The sequence below is a fragment of the Saccopteryx leptura genome, chromosome 5 (genome assembly GCF_036850995.1).
Source record: "Saccopteryx leptura isolate mSacLep1 chromosome 5, mSacLep1_pri_phased_curated, whole genome shotgun sequence".
Lineage (NCBI taxonomy): Eukaryota > Metazoa > Chordata > Mammalia > Chiroptera > Emballonuridae > Saccopteryx > Saccopteryx leptura.
The window spans coordinates 181,372,010-181,395,924 of record NC_089507.1 but is presented as its reverse complement, the minus strand read 5'-3'; the positions used below and the strand labels follow the sequence as shown (position 1 = coordinate 181,395,924).

At 45.4% G+C, this 23,915-nt stretch overlaps 1 protein-coding gene across 2 annotated transcripts in view; it reads left to right on the top strand.

The window, feature by feature from the left end:
- The first annotated feature begins 326 nt into the window (after positions 1-326).
- Positions 327-23,915, top strand: part of BANF2 (BANF family member 2) — a 33,610-nt gene continuing 10,021 nt past the window's right edge. Inside the window, exon 1 of one of the 2 annotated variants that reach the window (XM_066385759.1) lies at positions 327-392. The gene's annotated coding sequence lies outside the window, so the exon portion shown is untranslated. Of the gene's footprint in view, positions 393-977; positions 1,224-23,915 lie in introns of those variants that run through there. The other variant, XM_066385758.1, reaches the window with a different exon arrangement.

The following is a 23,915-nucleotide window of genomic DNA, read 5'->3' as shown; positions in this document are numbered from 1 at the left end:
TTCCGACTTCCCGAGAACCATGGGAAGAAATACAGCCGAAGGGGGGCTGGCCCCATGCTCTGGGGTCTCATACTCACTATAGTGTTATTCAATCTGGGGTCAGAAATGTGCCAGGACAAGCCCAGAGCCCTTCCTGGGAGTGCTGGTCCACCTGATATAGGAACCCCCTTCCTGACCTCGTCCTGTGGAGTCACAGGCTGCAAGAAGTGATATTCTAATCACCTCCAAGGCCCGGTTTGCCACCTGCTCCAGCTCCCTGGACAAAGATCAACTGTATGCTGATAGAAGCTCCAGGCAGGGAGGCCTGGCTCCAAATGGCAGCCGAGGTCGCAGGTAGCCATTGGCCCCGTGAAACTCCTCAGAGCCGTGGGAGCAGCCACAGCTTTGTGGAGGTACAAGCCATGCCGTGACCACTTCCCCTCCAAAACATGCGTGACGGCCCCTCCTCTGGGTATCCTATGCCATCTCTCTTTGGCTGTTTAAAAGGCAACTCCTGGTGGCCCCCCCGGGTGTCAGATCTCTTCCGAAAGACAAACCGCCAGTGACCTGCCTCTCCTTGACTGTGTGTCCTGGCCGAGGTGGGGCTCCCTGGGGGCCTTCCTGGTTCACTGCCCACTCTCCGCCCTGACGGGACAGATGGAGCGACTGTTTCCACACCAACAGATGTTATGCGCCAAGGAAGAAAATATGCTAATCGAAATCAGCTTTGGCTAATTGTAGCAATTTCCCTTCTGCATGTTGCCCTGAAATAGTAGCCACGCTCTGTTCTTTTCTCACATCAGGGAGCCCCAAATGGCAGCGTAACTGAGGTTGCAAAGAAGTCAGTTAAACAGGCCTCTTTGCTGCCTGTTTCCATGGATGAGGCCTCGAACATGCTCTCTGGGTAAGACCCCGGTTTAACTACTCGTGAACTTGGCATTTTGCTATGGATAATTTGGACCCACTTTTGGGCTGGAAGAGCCTTATTTAATCCTGGAGAAAACTGGAACCTCGAGGGATTTAATGAAGCACCCAGGCCAACAGCATATGGTTTGACCTTGGACCATGGCTTACTTCTTACTTGTTCCATAGCCACTGCTGGCCAATAGAACTTCCTGTCCCGATGGTAGTGTTCTCATCTATGCTGTCCCATATGTAGCCACAAGCCACATGTGGCTATTGAGCACTTGAAATGTGACCAGTGGGACTGAGGAACTGAATTTACAATTATACTTAATTTTAATGTAAGTTTATTTTACTTTAATGTTAAGTTTGAGTTTAATGTGGCGAATGGCCGATAAACTGCATGGTCGAGCTGTAGCCCTGAGGATGTTTGTGACTTTCTCTCTCGACCTCATCCCACCCCCAGCCTTCCCCCTTCCCTCTGCATTCACCATCAGACTGGCTGCCTGTGCCTCAAACAGCGAGATGTCCTTCCTCGGGGCTTTGGGCCCTGCCCAAAGGATGTTAATTGATGTAACTTAAAGGCTGTGTGGTCCAGGAAGCTTAGGAGACAACAGGTTAGGCCAACAGGTTAGTTCCTGCTCTTTGCAGGTCTTGTCAGGACCTTGAATAGGGGGCATATATACTGTGAATTGCCAAGAGTGGGGGAAAATTAGAGGCTGTTGTTCTGTTGACCACACTTTGAGAAATTATTACCTCCACCCATCTTATAAATGAAGCAACTGAGGCCAAGAAAGGATAAGTGACCTGGGCAAGGTCATGCAATGTCCCCTAACATCGGGATTACCCCCAGCTGCTGTATGGTGACATATCTGATGCTGGCTAGACTCAGCATCACCCTGTCCCCCAGGGCAGCGCTGTCCCAGTGCTGGCTGTTGTCCTTCCCTTCTGGGGGTCTTATTCTCCTTCCCTACAGACATCCTTGAACAGCTGCTCTTAGGCTTCCCCGGCACGGCCGCTGTGAGGGGCTGCATGTGCCCAGAGTGCTGGCCCCTGCCCCGTACTTAGGAACACATGTCCACCTGACCTGCAAGATGACACCATTGATGAGGTTGAAGAGGCTCGAAGCTTGGCCAGACGTGGAAGAGTCAGCAGCAGCCAGGGCGCTAAGGGTGCCAGGAAGACGGGCCAGAGGGAAAATCTTGTTCCTTGGAGACAGGCATGCCCTTTAAATCAAGACAGAGATTTTGCGTCAGGGCTGTGGCATGCTGACGCCAGGTGATTGTTATAACAAAATCATTTTTGAGCACCTCTCTAGTCTGGGCACTTCATATGTGCTCCTAATGACCTACATTTATAAAGAAGAAAAAGCGGACAGCAGTTGGCAGAACTCACGAGTATTAGCTAAAAAGAAAGGATTCAAGCTCTTCTCCTTGCCAAGTGCACACAACCTTGGATAAGTTATTAAACTTCCTAATTAGGCCTCAGTTTCTTTATCTGTTACATGGGGCTAAAATGAGTTCCTGTCTCAGAAGTTTGTGAATGAGGATTAAGCAAAATAATGTCTGTGAAATAACAATCTGTCTAATCCATCCATAATAAGGATTCCTTACGTGGTGGCAGGAATGGAGAGGTCAGACCAGGTTCAAGCTTCCAGATAGTAAGGGGCAAAGCCATAATCAAACCCTGTCCAGCCAATGGCCTGGCTTGGCTCCTTCCTGCCCCTGCACTGTCGCTCAGGGAAGCAGCATTCATGAGCAGATAGAAGGTCATGCACAGAGAGGTGCAGAGGGCTTTTCTGAGTCTTCCTCTGTATAAAAGGAGGGGTATGTGGCATATGTGTCCCTTTGGTCACAGGTGACTTTATCCAAAGGCCAGTCAGAGAACTAAATGTGACCTGGGTGGGGTCAGCTTACCTGACCCCTCAGAGCACACTGGGTGGGCATCGCCATTAGCACTCAGGGCCACCAGAGGGAAGAGACTGGGACCACACCCTGGCATGCACTGGAAATCCAGTCTTCACCAGCAGATGCTTCCCCCCAATGGAGATAATACTGATGTATATTAGTATTAATATGTATAATATGTATAATATACTGATGTATATTAGTATTAATATGTAGTATAACTAATGTAAACATTACATTAGTGTTCGGTGTATGACATAATTATTTGATATTTGTATCTATTGTGAAATGGTCACCACAATAAGGCTAGTTAACATCCATTACCACACAGTTACAAATACGTTCTCCTCATGAGAACTTTTAAGATCTACTCTCTCAGCAATGTTCAAATATACAATACAGTATTATTAACTATAGTCACCATGCTGTGCAATAGATTTTGTACCTGTGACCACCTTTACTCACTTTTCCCACTTCCCACTCCCCATCCCTCACCTTTGGGAATCACCAATCAGCTTTCTGTATCTATGAGCTTGGTTTATTTTTGTTTTTAAAACTTAAAAATATAAAAGTCCACATACAAGTGAGATTATGTGATTTGTTTTTCTCTGACTTATTGCATATAGCATAATGCCTTCATCCTTCCACTTTGTCTCAAATAGCAAGATTTCCTTCTTTTTATGAATTGATATTTCATTGTGTGTGTATATATATATGCCGCATTTTCCTTATCCATTCATCCATATCTCGGCTATTATGAATAATGCTGCAGTGAACATGGGAATGCAGATATCTTTTCATGTTAGTGTGTTCATTTCCTTTGGATAAATACCCAGAAGTGGAATAGCTGGGTCATATGGCAGTTCTATTTTAAATTTTTGAGGAACCCCTATACTGTTTTCCATAGTGGCTGCACTAATTTACATTCCCACCAATAACGCACGGGGTTCCCTTTTCTTCACATCCTCACTCACACTTGTTATTGCTTGTCTTTTTTTTTCTTTTTCTTTACTGTGCTGTCTTTTTTATAATAGTCATTCTAACAGGTGTGAGTTGATATATCATTGTAGTTTTGATTTGCATTTCCTGATGATTAGTGGTGTTGAGCATCAGTGGGTGCTTTTGAGGTGGAAATCCCAGCGAGGACTTAAGGGAAGATGCCAGGAGGAGTGTCTGGCCACTGAGTGGAAGATGGAAATGGAGGCTAGAGTGGCGGCTACCCATTTGTAGACAGCCCTGGGAGGATCAGCACATATCCCCAGGAAACCATGTTGAAGCTTGAGTGGGTTTCACAAGAATTGATACTTGACAACAGAGGTTCCTAACCTAGGACCTTGGTTTACAGTACCCTGAAACTTGAAGTCAAGCTTTATATGTGTAAGTTGGGCATTTTTCTGGAAGGAAAGTCTACAGCAAGAGAAGCTAACTGGTAGTGTGGCTTGGTTTTGTTGGGTCCATGTTGTATAACAGATATTTGAATCATTGCCCAATATTTTAAAATTGGGAACTTGCACTTAAAAATCAAAATGTGGGGCTTCTCTTAAAATAACTCATATGACCTGGCCACCTAGGAGCAGTATTCCTGAGATAGGGTTTCCTCCTTTGGGTGGAATGTGAAACCCCAGACAGCCACAGTCCTCACCCATCTGTGACCTCCCTGATGAGTGCCAAATGTCAGTCTTTGTTTATCATTGCCCTTGCACTGTCTTCCCTCGCTGATTTACTGTTTTATCTTGCATGAACTCTCTGGTTTTTGTGTTTGTAACCCCTAATCTGAACTTTTAATAGATACTCAAAAGGGTGTCTAATTTAAAAAATGTGATTAAGACTAAGATCCCTTCTAGCTTAAACTCTTCCCTGACAATCCAGCATTGAGACAAACCCTTCGAAAGAACAGATCACTCCCCTGCCTAGGCCAAGGAGCTCAGAATGTCTTCCTCCTAAGGAGTGTGGTCATGACTTGTGTCCATGAGTGTGCTTACAAATAAGCAGGCTTATCTATTGATGGCTACGAAACTCCCAAAGGTCTGCAGAAATTACTGAAACTCCTTCATGAGTCTCTGCAGGAGTCCTGTTTATAATACAAACAGTCCATTACCTGCTCAGAGAGACTACCATCAACAAAATAAATGGAAATCTTTGGGAAATCCTTTCTTTATGACCTTAAGAACCTGCCTTTTGAGTGGACACAAAATCAGAAAGAGAACGCGGCTCTTGCTGAGACCTGCTTTCTGAGGCCAGAGCCAACAAGGCTATGATTTATTTTTTTGTCTTAAGTAGGTCTTTGCATTTTGAAGGGCTGGGCAAGTCACTTGGAGCCCATTTCTGAATAAAGACTCCCAACACAGGGATGCATACCCTCATTCCCTTATACTCAGAGACATGCAGAACCGGAGGGGTCCTTAGAAGGTACTGGAACTGCTGAGCTGAGAACCAGCAGACAAGGGCAGGTGCACAAAATGTGAGAACCAAAGGGATAAAAGAAAGTTGAATCTTGGAGTGGGTGCTCTGTCTGTCAAAGACCAAGTAGATAACACATAGAACGTGGGCTTACATATCTCAGAATGGAATCGATGCAGCGCTGACAATGCCGCCCAGTTATGCCTTTATAGTGAGATAACAGCCTTGCTAGCTCACAGCCAGGGCTGCAGCCCCAGTTTGTATTTGTACCAAAGTAGAGGAGTTCACTCCAGAGCTGGAAGGAGAGAAAATGATCGCTTGGAGCCCGGAAATCCAGTGGAAGCCTTTCTTGATGACCCAGTGCTGAGAACATAGATTTAGTATGAGCTACACTTGTGTTGGAGGTGCAGTGATGCTCACGTCAGTTAATGTATCTTATCTGTAAAATAGAAATAATCACAGAACCTTCCCAGCTCACACAGTGGGCAGATTAAATGAGACAGCATGAGAAGTGCTCTCCCAGGCCCTAAAGAAGCCTGGAGAAGCACTAAATGTTCTCATAGGCTGGGTTTCCTGCTCTCCGACTTTGAGAATCTAATTTAAGTACAAGTAAAGATACTCTTGGACCAGTGGTGGGATTTAGCCAGTTCGTATCAGTTCAGCAGAACCGATACCTAATTTTTTGTTGAGTTTGGCAAACCAGTTGTTAAAATGGCACTTGTCATCAGGGTTCTCTCTAAGGTGGCCGCCTGGGCAACCGCCCAATATGGAAATCACAAATTTACATTCCTTACTCTTTTTTAGCATTCATCTGCACAACAGAATTTTCTAAGCGCCTGTAGTAATGTTCATTCTGTTCATAGGTGAAAAATCTTCAAGTGAAGACACCAATCAAGAAGCAATATGGAAATATCTTAAATAACAGTTTTATTGTTTTTTGTCAGGTATTAATATTTTTTCATTAATATTTTAAAACTCTTTCTTATAACATAATCTAGTTTTGTGTACCTCTTTTATTATTCTTATTTAAGTATTAAATGCATGAAATAATAACCTACCTTTCGGTATATTGTTTTTTATACATACTTAAAACAGTCATTAGGGCTGAGAACTGATTGTTAAATTATTTGAATCTCACCACTGTCCTGGACACATTTTTTTTTAAGGGAAAGCTGTTTGTTTATTTATTTAGATTTTATTTATTCATTTTTATAGAAAGAGGAGAGAGAGAAAGAAACAGAGAGAGTGGAGTGGGGAGGAGCAGGAAGCATCAACTCCCATATGTGCCTTGACCAGGCAAGCCCGGGGTTTTGAACTGGCAACCTCAGTGTTCCAGGTTGATGCTTTATCTACTGCGCCACCACAGGTCAGGCCTGTCCAGGACACTTGATGGGGTTATGTCTTGATAAACCTATAGTAGGTTGAAACTACCACACCTCAAAAATGCTTTTAACACAACTAACCTACCAAACACTATAGCTTAGCTTATCCTAACAGTGCTCAGAAAACTTGCATCAGTCCACAGTTGGGCAAATCATGGAACACAATGAACACTCTGTAGAGCATTGGCTGTTCACTTCGTGATCGTGTCGCTGCATCTAGCCGCCCCTGCCCCAGCATCACCAGAGCATCCTATTGCATGTCGCTAGGCTGGGAAAAGATCAAAAATCAAAATTCAAGTACAGTTTTTACTGAACTTGTGTCACCTTTTAACACCATCATAAAGTAAAAAAAAAAAAAAAAAAAGATCATATGTCGAACCATCATAAATTGGGCCATCTGTAGTTAATCTGGGAGGGGATCCAGGTCACACCGGGGAGTGAGGAAGCAAGACAGGGAAAGGAAGGCTGTGAGAACTGTGACCCCTAGCAGGTGACCTCCATGGCAGTGGAGGCTTGATTCCACAGGACGTCTGAGAGATGACATGGAACAAGCCTCAGAGTCAGCCCTCCTGAGGGACACAGGACTGCATGTTAGTTATCCAGGGCCTTATCCGGAGGTACTTGCAGTGGACACTGTGACCCCTGAGGGAATGTGGACAGGCAGGGATGGCACCAGCTAAACTGGCATGTTCTTCTGATTGTGACCCTGCAGAAGAAGGACATGGGCTTTAGAGCCACCCAGATCTCAGCTTTTCTCCCACTACTGCCTTTTACTAGACATGGGACCTCCTTTGTCCCTCTGGACCTCCGTTTCCCCACCTCTCAAAATAGAAACAATTCTCTGGTGCTGCCAAGTAAATTTTGAAGATTAAGAGTGAGGATGGCCCTGAAGAGACAGGCACGTACTAGGAGCTCAACAAATGTGAGCCGCCTTCGGTTCCATTTCTCCCCCTTGCCTGCAACCCTTATTCTGTCCCTAGTCTCCGGGTAAGCCTCAGCTGGCCCTGGACATTCTTTCCAGATGAGCAGGGACACTCTGATCTCTAAACTAGTGTTTGCCTCCAAGGTGACTTCTGAGTGGCATGTTGTCCCACCACAACGATCTCCATGTAATCATGTTGTTTCCTTCTTGGCTTCGACCTTTGTGAGTCTGTGGCTTTCATCAGGACTGGAGTTGGAGGCAGAAGTAGCTTGCCTGACAGAGGCCACGCCAGGAGCAAACTGCCAACAGGAAGAATTTCTGACTCCGGCCACTCACCCAGTGGTGGAGGGCTGTGAGTGTGGACAGGTCCCAGGGCTTCTGCCCAGTCCCATGGTGTGGAGGAGGGCAGCCAGAAAAGATGGAGGATGCCCAATTACATTGGAATATCCGGTAAACAATGAATAACTCCCTCATGGGAGGTTTGGGTTAGAGACCAGACCGGCAACCACTCAGCCGGCCCTGCAGGCAAAGAGGTGCAAAGAAGGGCTACCGACCCCAGATTGCACCGCTGGGGGGCCTTACTCTGGAGCCTGTAAACCCCTCATTCCAGTCAGTTTTTTCCCTTAAGACATTACTAACTATATGGTGGAGACAGTCACAAATTCATTTGCATTACACTTAAATGTGCAAAGAAAATGCACCTGTTTATTCTTAGATGTCACCACTCGATGGAGTGCAGGGAAACATAGACAAGTCAGCAAGTGTTCCATCTCCGGCTGCTTCCCCTGAGACCAGGATTCAAGGACACGTGGCCTAGTGAGGGAGAGAGGGAGGCGAGAAGAAGGAGGGCAGGGAGGAAGCTGAGCAGAGCTGGTGCCCGCTGGGACCAGCTGCCACCTGATCCCACAGGAGCTCAGGGGTAGGATACTGCCAGAGAGTTGGTCCCACCTTGAGAGTAGGGGACCAGGTTTTTGTACTTCAGAGACAGGGGTCATTGGCTGCCCTCTACAGGGCCTGGGCCTCCCAGCCTCCTAGGTGTCTCCAGGTGTGACTGCTGCCATTGCATTGGAAGCCAATACTCCCGCGAGAGGCGTCAGTGTTAGTGAACACATTTAGCAGCTGGGAATCTGGGCATGGCACCAATAGCACTTACTGTGTGCTCTCTCTTCAGTTTCACACCGTGTCCTTTCAGTGTGAGTAATCAGCTATTCGGGCCACTTTAAAGAGTCTCTGTTAGGAGATATGTCTCCTTAGTGACCACTCTGTCCCTCTCCACTTTCCCTAGGTGTTATGTGGCTGTGAGTGTGGGGAGCAGTGCCTATAACTCTTTATAGCAGTGGGGAGACTGGGCTTTGAGTACGTGTGGAGTCTACAGGATGATGTCCTGATCCTTGTGGCAGTGTGGCTGCTCTGGGCGACAGGGATAACCAGCCCCTCTGGTTTTGTAGGGAGTTTTTGGCACCCACTGCTTGAGTCTATGGCTTGGTCATTTGCCCTGGTTATAAGATCCCTATTGATGGGACCTCTTCATTCTGACTCCAGGCTTCTGCTCACTCCTCAGCCCTCAAAGCATCCTCTGCCGGTGCACAGTCATCCATCCAGCCGTTGTTCGTGGCTGCTGCACCACTGCCCAGAACACTCTGGAAGTGGTCTGTTCGTGTCATCTGGTAAGCCCAGGGAAGCATTCCCATGGCACAGCCAGTGTTCCAGACCTTGCCCTCTGGAATCTAATGTGTCTGCCCAGTTTGGGAATTTTGTCCCAGAGAAGGAAGGTCGAGCCCCCTGCCCCTATGACCCACTGCCCAAACATCATCTCTCTTGTGGATAATGTGGCAAGTTTTCTCCTCCTCTTTGTAGAATTCCTGGGCATAAAAAGTAGATACTCCCTTTCTCTTTATTCCTTTTGGGGAAACTCCTTCTGCCTCCCAAGATGACATTGCTTGTACCCCTCTCTGAGGTCACAATGGCAAAGAGAGAAGGAGGCAAAAGTTCTACCAGGAAGGTGGTGTAAATCAAGAGGTTTAATAATACACATTATAGTATATATAGCAGAAAGGTGGAAGCAACTTGTGTGCACTGATGGATGAATGATGATAAAATGAAGTATATATGTACAATAGAATGTTATTTAACCTTAAAAATAAAATTCTGATACATGATACAAGAGGGATGAACCTTGAGGACATTACACTGAGTGAAATAAGCCAGTCATAACAAGGTGAATACTGTGTGATTCCACTTATACGAGGTACTTAGAGTAATCAAACTCAGAGACAGAAAGTAGAGTGGTGGTTGCTGGGGGCTGGCAAAGTGGGGAGGGGGAGCCATTGTTTAATGAATATGAAAAAGTTCAGGAGATTAGTTACATAACAATGTGAAAATTTTTTTTTTTTTTGCTAGAGTCAGAGAGAGGGACAGATAGGGACAGACAGACAGGAAGGGAGAGAGATGAGAAGCATCAATTCTTCATTGCAGCTCCTTAGTTGTTCATTGATTGCATACTCATATGTGCCTTGATGGGGGGGGGGCTACAGCAGAGCAAGTGACCCCTTGCTCAAGCCACCAACCTTGGGCACAAGCCAGTGACCTTGGGCTTCAAACCAGCAACCTTTGGGCTCAAGCCAGTGACCATGGGGTCGTGTCTATGATCTCATGATCAAGCCAGTGACCTCGTGCTCAAGCCGGCGACCTCAGGGTTTTAAACCTGGGTCCCCTGGGTCCCAGCCCAATGCTCTGTCTGCTGCACCACTGCCTGGTCAGATGATGTGAATATTCTTGACACTACTGAAGTATATACTTAAAAGTGGTTAAGACGGCAATTTTATGTTATACGTATTTCACCACAATGAAAAATATAAGTGAAGATGTGTGCTCAGATATATATCTGTCAGTTACAAATGCCTTGTCTGTGGAGGGTAACTAACACATGCATCTATTTCCTAGATGACTTTCTTTAGATCAGCGCGTGATCTTTTGCAAAGAATAGGGCCCCAGAAGAGAGGAAATATTTTCATGAAGAAAAGAGACAACCAGGGACAGTCCCAGCTATAACCACTATCCAGACCAGTGATATCAGCGTAGCTGGGATTTTAGAGAAAGGGCACACTGTGTCCAGGGGAAGGAGAGCAGGAGACTCAGAGACGCGGCTGAGAAAGGCAGGGTGTGGACAAGCTGGAGAGACAAGTGGCTCTTAGGGGTCTTTGCCATTGTCTTGGCTGCAGGCACAGTGACCTTAGCACAAGCCTATAAGACCTTACTCAGAACCAGTGGGGCTCGATGTTTGGGGGAATTTAAATTATTTTCTGAGTTTCAGAAAGGCAAGCTGGTATATATTCTGCATATTACAGAACATTCTCAGTGGAGTCTAGTTCAGTATCCTATAAACAAACCTATTAATATTCCTGTGGCAAAAGTATAAATATTCACACTAAGTGGGATAATAAAGACTATAAATAGCCTCATGTCAGTTCAGGCCAGGTTTTGCTGCCAAATAATTAAAAAAAAAAAAAAAAGGTCTTCTGGTTTTCAGAACCTTTTGGATTCAAAAATGGCAGAATAGGGACTGTGGACCTGTATGAATTTTGTACCTTCTACAGACTGTAAATTAACAAAGACACAAAATGTTGGAAGGGACCACAACAGTGGATTCTAGCACTTCCAACATTCTGATTTTATAAATATGAAACAAAAGTGACTTGCCCAAAGTCATACTGCTGGTCATGGGCCGAGCTAAGATCAGGCTTGGGTCTCCTACTCCCCAGCCAGCACACCCAGCAGTGTCTAGCAGTGGCCTTCAGACCCAAATTGCCCTGTGTGTGCAGTCTAGAATCCATGAATTCAGCCCTCCTTCTCCTTTCTAGTTCCCTGAAGAAGTAAGCTCTTGCCTCTTGGAATGCCCCGACTCTGAGTTCCGCTCGTTAGACCTCACGATAAGCCAAATGAGTTTCCTCTGGCAGAGAGACCTTCAGAAGACCTGGTCCTCCAGGTTCACGGATCTAACTAAAGGCCTTGTATACAGATGGTGCTCAGTAAAAGTCTGAGGAATCATTGATTTGGTTGAGTATTAATCACTTGTAGACTCTTCTAATTATCAGTGGGTGACTGATGATAAAATGTGCTATGTGCATACAATGGGATATTTGTTCAGCCTTAAAGGGTTATGTGTAAGACAGTCACCAAAGATCTCGTTTGTCACTGTAGACTTGGAGCTAAGAGCAAGGAAGGCAAATATTACCTTTATCTTTGAATGACAAACGTTATTGTCATTCAAAAATGACAATTGTTATGGTCATTGAAAAATGATTTTTCTGTATCTGATATCTAAGACATGGGACTAATCCTGCACCAGGTCTCTGGGCAGAATGAAGATGCTTTTGTGCCTTGCATAGTACTTTGCACATCATGGGTGCACTACTGACACGTTAAATGATTGAATAAGTGAATGACTATCAAGGGTTTTTTATTTAGGACTCTTTGTTTCAAATAGCACAATCCCACCTTAACTGGAATTAAACAAGAGTGAGAAATATTGCCTAACATAATTGAAAAATCCAAGGATCGATGCTTTCAGATGTGGCTAAATCCAGGCCTGCAAATGATTATTGGGGAATCTGTTTCCTTCTCTCAGATTTGCTTTCCTCCATGTTGCTTCCCTCTCAGACAAGCTCTCGGGCACAGGTAATGGCAAAGACGCCGCCCAGCAGACTCACTCCCTACCAGCTCAGCAAGCCTTCCAGAGACAGACAGCCTTTTACCGGTAATTCTGACAGGACTCCCAGACTTGGTCTGGGCTAGGTAGTGTGCCCGTTTCTGAACCAATCCTTGTGACCAAAGTGATACTCTAGTTTCATTGACCAGGCCTGCAGCGGGTCCTCCTGGAACCAGGATGTTGGGAAGGTGGAGAGTGAGGTTTGAGGGGAAGTGGTCCTACAGGGAGTTATGGATGACGGTTTCAGAAGTAGAGAGCATGGGTGCTAAGCAGGGTAGACTATAGTCTCTCACAGGGGTAGATGTCCGAGGGTTTTCTCACAGTGAGTGAAGAACACATTTAGCTGATATATTAGAAGATAATGATGCTTAGAAACAAACAAATCCACTTGATCATATACCCATAGAGCAGGGGTCCCCAAACTATGGCCCGCGGGCCGCATGCGGCCCCCTAAGGCCATTTATCCGGCCCCTACCGCATTTCCGGAAAGGGCACCTCTTTCATTGGTGGTCAGTGAGAGGAGCACATTGACCATCTCATTAGCCAAAAGCAGGCCCATAGTTCCCATTGAAATACTGGTTTGTTGATTTTAATTTACTTGTTCTTTATTTTAAATATTGTATTTGTTCCCGTTTTGTTTTTTTACTTTAAAATAAGATATGTGCAGTGTGCATAGGGATTTGTCCATAGTTTTTTTTTATAGTCTGGCCCTCCAACGGTTTGAGGGACAGTGAACTGGCCCCCTGTGTAAAATGTTTGGGGACCCCTGCCATAGAGAATTGTTTAGTAGTAGGTTTGAGAAATAGTGGTTAAATATAACCGCAGTGAATGAGCGCACCTGTAGTGGTGCTTACTCTATTCCAGTGTACTGCGCCCTTGGCTGTCAGGTCACTCATTTGATCCGCACAACCATCCTGTGGGTGGGTGACATGATCCTCACTTTACAGATGAGGAAATTGAGTTTTTGGTTCGGAAATCCTCTCCAGGTCTCACAGCCAGTAATTGAAGGGACAGAAATTTCCACCCACTTATTGCTGACTCCATTGCGTGGGCCTTTTTTCCCTCTCATCTGCATTGCTGGAGGCTTCCTTCTCTCAGGCCGGCCTTCCGCTAGCCGCTGCCCACTCAGGCAGGCTGTCTGTTGTGGTGGGAAAGATGGCTGCCAGGAGGCTTAGAGCCCAGCAGGTGAGCAATCCTCATGAGAATGTCATTCACAGGAGCGCCAGGATGTGGCCTCATAAGGTGAGGAGTAGTCACATGCCAGCCCAGGACACTGTGTGAGCTTGGAGCACCCTGAAAGTGAGTCCCTAGTTGACTATATGTACTGGAGCTCTATGCGTAGAGGCTGTGAGCTTCCGTCCAAAAAGGGGGGCAACCTCCCAGGGTCTCCTCGGACACTTAACAGCTTAAAGGGAAAAATGGCTCCTCAGAGCCAGCCCTTCATGTCATAGAAACCTTTCTTTTTATCCTTTCTCTGTGGATGATTGGAGAGGGGGCAGACCTGGGCTTTTTGTTGTTGTTGTTGTTGAGGGGTTTTTTTTGTTTTTGTTTTTTGTATTTTTTTTTCTGAAGCTGGAAATGGGGAGGCAGTCAGACAGACTCTTGCACGCGCCCGACCAGGATCCACCCGGCATGCCCACCAGAGAGCGATGCTCTGCCCATCTGGGGTGTTGCTCTGTTGCAACCAGAACCATTCTAGTGCCTGAGGCAGAGGCCACAGAGCCATCCTCAGCACCTGGGCCAACTTTGCTCCAATGGAGCCCCGGCTGCAGGAGGGGAAGAGAGAGGCAGAGAGGAAGGAGAGGGGGAGGGGTGGAGAAGCAGATGGGTGCTTCTCCTGTGTGCCCTGACTGAGAATCAAACCTGGGACTCCTGCACGCCAGGCTGATGCTCTACCACTGAGCCAACCGGCCAGGTCCTAGACCTGGGCTTTTAAGGGGGGAGGCAGCTTTGAGGAGTGGGGAGGAAGACCGAGTCAGGAGTGGGGTTTGACAGACACCATTCCTTTGGATGCCGATGGGCGACAAGTGTAGTCTCTTCACACCCTCTTGGTTCGACTCCATCCTCCCGCCGTCCCCTCACTGGAGGCCAGGGCCACTGTGGGACAATCCTGAGATCATTCTCACCCCCACTCTCTTGCCTTCACTTGGTGCTACCAGGCTGCAGTGTTTCGAGGACATACAGAATTGGATCCCGAATTTTCACATAATATGCTTAGTTTGGGAAGTTTTTATATTCTCCATATGTTTGAGACTTTGAGCAGATAATAAAGTAGCTTTTAATAAAGGGTTGAGTACTTTGAGCACATTAATTTATGTTTTAAAGTAAATGTAGAAAGAAAATGGAGACATTGAACAGAAGCAGCAAACATGAGAACTATGAAGGGAGGGGGGTTTTAATTCATGCTAGTTTCTCTATATGGTCATCACGCTTAGCTCAAAGCTTCCTAGCAAGCTAAGCAAAACAAATGGATTTACTTTTTTTTTTTAATCATAAAGGTAGAACTATACAACTTTGAAAGGTATACTGTATTTTTCACTCCATAAGACGCAATTTTTATCCCCCAAAAAGTGGAGGGGAAAATGCCCATGCATCGTATGGAGTGAAAAATACGGTATTTTATTAAATATTTTAACACACCATTTGGTTCAGATTTTTTTTTCTTATTTTCCTCCTTAAAACCCTAGGTTTGTCTTATGGCCAGGTGTGTCTTACGAAGCAAAATATATGGTACTTTTTTCTTTGTGTTAAATTCCAAAAGATTTATCATGTGGGACACTTTATAGAGCAAAATATGGGCATTCTCATGCACAGTATCCCCCACCCCACCCCTTGTTACCACCGTGAAGTCTGACTATTAGCATCTCAGTTCCCTGGGGCAATCCCATATATGCTGACATATAAAGCAAGCATGAAAACATGATAATCTCCCATTTGTTCAACAAGAAGATGCCCAAAATGTGTGGCCATTTGAATATATAAACTTTTAGGGATATAAATAATCCACTTATACCATTTGATTTCATAATTTAATTATACACAATTAAAATCACACATATAAAACAATGTCTTTAGAAATATTGTATTTTTTTTTCCATTTCTATTTCAAGAAAACAGTAGTATCCTCCCTATATTCATGTATCATCCACATCACTGTCTTCATCATTGTAGTCACTATTTGAGTCATCTTGTAAGATTTCCAGAGAATAGTGACTTCAATTCCAGCTAACAGTTGCTGTTGAAAGATATCATTTTTTGAATTCAGGTGTAATATCCCCACTGGAACTTGTATCCCAAGCTCCAGATACCCATTTGTGTGGCATTAGAGCCACACTTCCACCCCATTCATCTATTAGGGCATATTTGTGATTTTAAAAATAATCTTTAAACAAAATCAAAGATTGCAACTAAGAGGTCATTCCTTTGGGAACCATGATTAAATTCCATCAACTCTTTTATTCCTTTTTTAAACAGCTGACTTCTCTAAGCATCTAAAACCAGACTTCGCTGAGGTCATTTCCTGCCAGTGTGTCCATCCTTCAACAGTACTTTGTGGTTTGAAATAAAGTAATTGAGAGAAACCTTGTAACACAAGAATCTGTTACAGGACTATTTAAGGCATTTGTGGTAGTTTCGTCACATGGTGGGCAAGTGCTGAATCCGCCTATTATATAGCCCACTGGAAGCCCACCCAAGAAATGCTGCGTGACTTAGGAGGGGGCATTCCTCTGGGAAACATGCAGCCAGCTGTGTTTTCCTAGGTGTATAATCGTGAGCAGGTCCCTTCAATTCTTGGGTCTCCGTTTTCTTATGGGTAAAATGAGGGTTTTAGGCTAGATCAGTGGGTTTGCAAGAGGGACCACGGGGATGGCTCCGTGTTTTGCGGGGCAGGGGCCTCTCTGGTGTCCTCACCTCATTTCCAAGCCAACAGAGTAATTCTGCTTTGATCTATTTTATATAAAAGACTCTAGGTAAAAATTCCTTTGAAGTAAAGATCCATTTTTTTTAAATTAAAAAGAAAGGGGGTGGATAGGCTGGTTCTGCTTACTCTGAAGTTGTCTGACTTCAAAGCCATCAGGGGTCATAGTTAAACCTTTCTATTGATGGTTAATGAGGAGAAGATGTGCATCGTGACTGGGGTGGGGGTGGGGGTGGGGGTGGGGGTAGACGTAGACACTGCCGGTGAGTTGGGGAGCATATGCCATCTGGTGACTCAGATGTTAGAGAACCCCCCATAAAGTCCCACTTAGTTGGAGTCCAGTCATCCTAGAAAACCTGCTCATAGTTTTAAAAGAAAGAAGCAAATGGTAAATAAGCAATGGTTCTCAAGCTTTGCAGCATATTGGTATCACCTGGGGAGTTTTTTAAAAATCCCAATGTCCGGGCCACATGCTATGCTAATTAAATCTAACCTTGGAGAAGGGACTCAAGCATTAGTAATTTGTAAATCTCTCAGTGTGAGTCTAATGTGTTGTTAAGTTTAAGAACAGGTGGCATTGGTATGGCCACTGTGGAAAACAGTATAGAGGTTCCTGAAAAGATTGAACCTGAACTTAATTACCTTATGATCTAACAATCCCAATTTGGGTATACACCCCAAAGAATCAAAAGCAGAATCTTATTTCTTCTTCTTCTTACCATTATTATTATTATTATTATTATTATTATTAGGTGAGAGGCAGGGAGGCAGAGACAGACTCCCACATGCCCCCCAACCGGCATCCACCTGGCAAGCCCCCTATGGGGCGATGATCTGCCCATCTGGGGTTGCTGCTCGCTGCTTGGAAATCAAGAAATTTTAGCACTTTGAGGTGAGGCCATGGAGCCATCCTCAGCATCTGGGGCCAACTTGCTCAAACCGTTTGAGCCATGGCTGCTAGAGGGGAAGAGAGAGAGAGACAGGAGAGAGAGAGCGAGAAGGGGGAAGGGGTGGAAAGCAGATGGTCACTTCTTCTGTGTGCCCTGACCAGGAATCGAAGCCAGGACTTCCACACGTTGGGCCGATGCTCTACCACTGAGCCATCCGGCCAGGGTGAAAGCCAGATCTTGAAGAGATATTTGCACATTCATTCTTATAGCGGCCTTATTCACAATAGTCAAAAGGTGGAAATAACTCAAGTACCCACTGATGGATTAATGGATAAACAAGGGGCAATATATACCTACAAGATGAGAATTCTAACACATGATACAGCATGGTTGACCCTTGAGAACATTATGCTGAATGACATAAGTCAGTCACAAAAGGATAAATATGAAGTCCCTAGAGTAGTCAAATCATAGTGACAATGTAGAATGGCGGCTGTCAGGAGCTGGGGGAAGGTGGGATGGAGCGCTGTTTAATGGGGACGGAGGGTCAGTTTTGAAAGATGAAAAGAGTTCTGGAGATGGGTTGCACAGCAATGTAAAAAATGCTCAACATTACTGAACTATATGCTTAGAACTACACAGAATGGTTAAGCTGGTCCGCTTTGTGCTGTGTCTACGGTAGTCTGCCCTTATCTGCAGTTTTGCTTTCCACAGTTTGTTACCTGCAGGCAACCTTGGTCCAAAAATACATATTAAACAGAAAATTCTATTAATAAACAATTCATAACGGTTTAAATTGTGCATTGTTCTGAGTAGCGTGATAAAATCTTGTGCTATCCTGCTCCATCCCACAGGAGACATGAATCATGCATTGGTCCAGCGTCTCCACACTGTGTGTGCTTCCCACCCACCTGTTAGTCGCTCAGTAGCTGTCTTCGTTCCCACATTGACTGTCAGTAGGGATCGCAGTACTTGTGTTCAAATAACCCTTATTTTACTTAATAATGGCTCCAAAGCACACGTGATGCTGGCCTTTCAGACACACCAATGAGAAGCTGTAAAGTGCTTCCTTTAAGTGAAAAGGAGTGTGTGTGTAGGAAACCATAATATATCAGTGATTTTCAACCTTCATAGTTCTCATGTTTGCTGCTTCTGTTCAATGTCTCCATTTTCTTTCTACATTTACTTTAAAACATAAATTAATGTGCTCAAAGTACTCAACCCTTTATTAAAAGCTACTTTATTATCTGCTCAAAGCCTCAAACATATGGAGAATATAAAAACTTCCCAAACTAAGCATATTTATGGGAAAATTCAGGATCCAATTCTATATATCCTCGAAACACTGCAGCCTGGTAGCACCAAGTGAAGGCAAGAGAATGGGGGTGAGAATGATCTCAGGATTGTCCCCACAGTGGCCCTGGCCTCCAGTGAGGGGAAGGCGGGAAGATGGAGTCGAACCAAGAGGGTGTGAAGAGACTACACTTGTCGCCCACCTTCTTGATCTCATGGCACACATGAACTAATTATTAAAATTTTGTAGCACACTAAAAAATATTTTTTGTCAATCTAACAGAAAAAAAAATAGGTATAATTTTGATTCACTCACACCAGACAGCTATTGCTGTGTTGGCTGTTGTCATCTTTTTATTTGACAGTCTAAGGGAAAGAGGTCAGTGCCCTGACTATATAGTCAGGTATGGCATGTTTTAAAAATTCTTGCGGCACACCGGATGAAAAATCGCTGTAGTGTATGTAGGATTCAGTACTGTCCGTGGTTTCAGGCATCCATTGGGGGTCTTGGAATGTATTCTCCACATACAAGGGGAGACTTATGTACTATAAATATAAAATAATGCAATTAAATATAAAATTACATAAAAAGAGTAAGTAGCATTGCGTAACACCTTGCTACTCAAAGTATGACCTGTGAGCTGGCAGTGGTGGCATCCTCTTGGGAGCTTGTCAGAAACGCAGCCTCTCAGGGCCACCCCAGACCCGCTGTATCTAACTTGCATTTTTCTTAACAAGAACCCCAGGTGTTCGTGCATGCGTTAAACTTTAGAAAGCACTGGTTGTGATGGACTGCTTATTAGAGCAGGGTTAGAAGACATAGTACACACGCTCATTGGGTCATTTGCCTACCCAGCCTCAACCACCTCTCCTCCCGCTTCTTACAGAATCTTATGTTCTCTTACCTTCTCTGAGCGAGCAGGTGCTCAGGAGGCTGAGTGCACCCACACCTCACATGGTCACACTCCCCTGGCCAGTATCTGGTTTATGGGTCGGTGTGTTTCCTGGTTCTGGCCAGTGGAACTAAGGGAAGTTCTGCTGAAGATGTTCTGGGGACACCAAGAAAAAAATGGCCTCTCCTTCCTTTGAAAGCCTCCATGTAGGCATCTTGGAGCTGTAAGGGCAGCTAGACTGGTCCTTGATAACAGATCCACTGACTGACAATATCCTGGATCTATCTCCCCAGTGGATTTCTGCTAATGTGAGGTTAGAAAGGCATTTATTGTTTAACTGTTTGATTAAGGGTTTCTGTTACTTGTAGCCAAGGGTTTATCAGCCTTGGCACTAGGAACATGGGGGCAGGATAATTCTCTGGGGGTAAGGGGTTGTTGTGTACATTATAGGATGTTTAGCAACAACCTTGACCTCTACCCATCAGATGCCAATCACACTTTTCCTTCCCTCAGTTGCGACAACCAAAAGTGTCCTCAGACACATTGCCAAATGTTATGGAGGGTTGGTGGGCAGTTTGCCCCTAGTTGAGAACCACTGTCTCAGACCAAGGTTCCCTAAAGAACACAGAGACCATTTGCTCAGTGGGTCCTTGGGGTGAAATTAATTCTCGAGCTCCAGAGTGTTTCAAGGATCAAAGCGAGATCAGGTGTGTGAGAAAAGCAAACACACACAAGGTGTTGCTAATCATTACCTGTCTTAGAGGCCGTTGGTACACTGATAATGATATTGTTGTTTCCATTTATTCTTGTACTAGGCAGAGGGGTTTAACTTAACAGCTGGCCTACATGGACAGCGAATGGAATTTTCCCTCAGCCGAGTTGGGGAGCTCTTCCAACTACTCAGAAGTCCCAGTCTCTCACTTGCCCTCCCTGAACTGGGCCACCAACCCTGCCTGGTTCATTGTCCGTGAGGTGATGGGTGTTGCAGAGGTCACCCATTAACATATTTTGACAGATTAAGAGTGAGCTTCATAGTCAGCTGTTAGAGAGAGAGAGAGATCAATGCCCTCTTATAATAATGTATTTGTGGCCCTGGCCGGTTGGCTCAGTGGTAGAGTGTCGGCCTGGTGTGCAGGAGTCCCAGGTTCAATTCCCGGCCAGGGCACACAGGAGAAGCGCCCATCTGCTTCTCCACCCCTCCCCCTCTCCTTCCTCTCTGTCTCTCTCTTCCCCTCTGGCAGCCAAGGCTCCATTGGAGCAAAGCTGGCCCGGGCGCTGAGAATGGCTCTGTGGCCTCTGCCTCAGGCACTAGAATGGCTCTGGTTGCAACAGAGCAACGCCCCAGATGGGCAGAGCATCGCCCCCTGGTGAGCATGCCGGGTGGATCCCGGTCGGGCGCATGCAGGAGTCTGTCTGACTGCCTCCCCGTTTCCAACTTCAGAAAAATACAAAAAAAAATATCAATAAATAATAATAATAATGTATTTGCTGCTCTCACATTTGTGTATTTGAGACCCACAGAGTCAGGGGACCCTGGGCAACATCTCTTGCCTTTGGTTTCCTTTCCTAGAATCAGCCAACATGTTAAGACCATCCATGTTCCTTAGGAGCTCCTGACTTAAACTCAGTGCCTGCAGACCCAGTACATGAAAGTGTCATTTCATCTGAAGTGTCACAAAACATCTAGGGGCAGGAAGGCTTATGGAGGAGCTCGACTTTACAGAAACATCTAGAGGAGAATTGGGAGCGTGGAGACAGGCAAGTGCTGGGGAAGAGAGGCATTTAAAAGCAATGGCCGCCTCAGTCATTTATGTCATCGAGTGCTCACCATGTGTGAGGCTCTGTACCAGACACTGGGGTGGGGGCTTAGGTGGGGAGCAAAGGCCCTTAGAAACAGCCGTGGCCCTTTGAACCTCATGATCTACTGGGGAATATGTAGTGGACGCTGGGTTGCTCTTCTAAGTTCGTCCTCTCTTGTGGCATAGGGAAGCTACCCCCCCTTCCATAAATAACATGGCAACACCCTAATTTTGTGCCCCACCCTCTAGCCTATGTGCTTTGTAGGTGACAGATTCACTTTCTGAACCAGAGGTAGGACACTCATATTAGGCCATAGATAACGTCCTAGAGCCTGGCATATGATGATTTGAACTGAAGAAGGTGTTTGTTGGTGGCTTCTAGGAGAAAACAATATTTTTCTTTGCGGGGTGGGGTGTAGCCTGCAAAAACTGTGGCAGGCCCTGCTGCAGCCCTATTATTTCTGTGAAGAGTCTAGCTGAGGGCTAAGCCAATACATGAAGAAAGGATGAGTCAACAGTGTTGCAGGACAATCAAGATGAAGTCTTGATCGGGCCTCACGTGATTTACCCCTGGACTTTGGGGTAGCTTATGCTAATAAAGCCTCCTACTGTGTAAACTGGCCTGGATTTTCTGCTGCTTGCATCATAAATTAAGAGGATATGACAATGAGCAAACCTTAAATGTGGGCTGGCCGAGAGGGGATGTGCACGCAGAGAGCAGTGAAGACATCTTTACTCCAACTAGGCAGACAGAGATCCTGGCCGAGCAAAATGGCTGGTACGGTGGCCCTATTGTTTCCTGGGATACAGACTTTCTACCATCATCCTGGGAAATACTTGGGATGTTAACTGCCTCTGGTAGTCTTCACTGAGGTCCTAGAAGACTCATATTTAGGGGGAGGGTGGCCCTTTGAGAGTGAAGAGGGATGAAAACTCAGCTTTGCTTTGAGAGAGCCTTTCTGTGTGTGGCCTGCAGTCTCAAGTGACTGGACATTGAGGAGCAAATCCTTCTGGGTTGGGAAGCTGATTTTCCTGTTTAAAGTTGGAATACAGGCAATAAATTGGGTGATTTAGCAAAAGATTTAACCCCAGTTCCCAAGTCTCTTCCGAGCATCTTGTTTAAGGATGTCCAGCCTGATAAAGAAGGCGTATGACTTATTGTGAAGATGCAGCTGGGATACAGCTGGGGGGGGGGGGCAAGGGACAAATTTGAGGTACCTCCCACTTCAGAGAGGAAGGAAGATGCCACGAGGCTGAGGAGCAGGGCAATGGGTAGGGCACAGAGACCAGCTGCCAGATCAGGGATGTGGAGGTCAGCATCTCAGCTTGAACTTCCAGCCCATGAACTTGAATAGAAGAAACCCATTAAATTCTTAGAGGAGCTGAATTGTCAAAGAAAGTGGCCAGTTATGGCCTGAGATTGCCTACCCTGGTAATTTCTGAAGTGGTACCTACAAGAAGTGGGGCATTAAAACAGTGACTCTCCTTGGAAGGCATCAGCCTCAGGCCCACTCAGATGTTAACAAGACAGTAGACCGAGGAGACTCACTCGAACCCAGACCTGGGGGCTGCCATCTCGTCTGACTGAGGAACTTGCTTTACTACCAGAATAAGGAATCCCCATTATGTTCTCAATATTGTATGCACTATTTACCAATGAAAACTGAATGTGTTTCCCATTCTCCCTTTATCCAATGCAGAAGTTTTATTCTGGAAGTGCTTAGAGCAGGTATCCTGGGTTTTTCTTGGCATTGTTGGCTATGGTGGTGGTGGTGAACTTCAGAATTCATTCATAGATTACCATTCCATCAGTAGCTACTTTCAGACACAATGGAGAGTATGATGCATCTTTTAGAAAATATGAACTTGCATTGAATCCAGTAACTGGCTGAATCATAGGACTTTACCCTCTGGTGTTAAGGGTAAGTCTTTTTTAGCTGAGTATGGGTATTTCTGATGATTATGTAAGGGAAGGAGAGTGTAGGAATGTTGGTTCACAAAAAGGGTGGGCCATAGTGGGATGTTATGGTTACTGCTCTAACACCCATCTCACCAATTCTGAATAATAATCCTGATTTTATTCAGATAACTATGCTCAAACTCCCAGCTTACATGTGGGTTAGAGAAAGTCAACTCCACTCCTAGGTCTGGGACTGGGGTGTACGGCTGACACTGAGCTTACATGGCGACTCCATGCAGACCTTCAAGATGGAACGAGGCTCTGTTTGGGACTCCTCAGAGACACCTTCCCTCTCCTCCTTTTTTCGGGGGACCATTGCTGGGGAATGTAAGCGCTGGAGCAGCTGTTTCACCACCATGAGGGAAACACCGAGATTGAAGCAAACACGAGGAGGAAAAAATGGAAAGAACCAGAGAAACAGAGCTGTGACCTAACTGTACCGCACCCACCTTTACTCTTGGGCTTTTGTTATATTGTCATCTTTAATATTTGATCCAGTTTAAGTGTTTTCTGTCACTTGCAACCAAACAACCAACTATTATAAAGTGTGATAAACGTTAAAAATAAAAGTATGAAACATGTTGTATGATTAAGAAGGTAGGGTAATTAGCTAAGAGAAGTAACGTTTAAGCATTTAGGATGGGAAGAGCTGAAAAGGATCATTGCAGTTAGGATCAGCACACCCTTTGTGGGGTTTAATTGGACTCATCTGCGGCCATCGTCACACATCTTAGTCCATCGTCACACATCTTAGTCCATCCAGGTGGAAATGGATGGGAAAACGCGTTCAGTGCTGGGCATGGCACCCGGCATCTAAGACTCCCCAATAAATCTGGAAGCTGAAAGGAAACCTGCCCTCGGTCCCTCTGTCCCTCTGTAGGCTGAGGGGGTCCCCCACCATCCACTAGCACTGGGAGCAGCCAGCCACTTTTTAACCCTTTTCCTCCACTGCTATTGCAG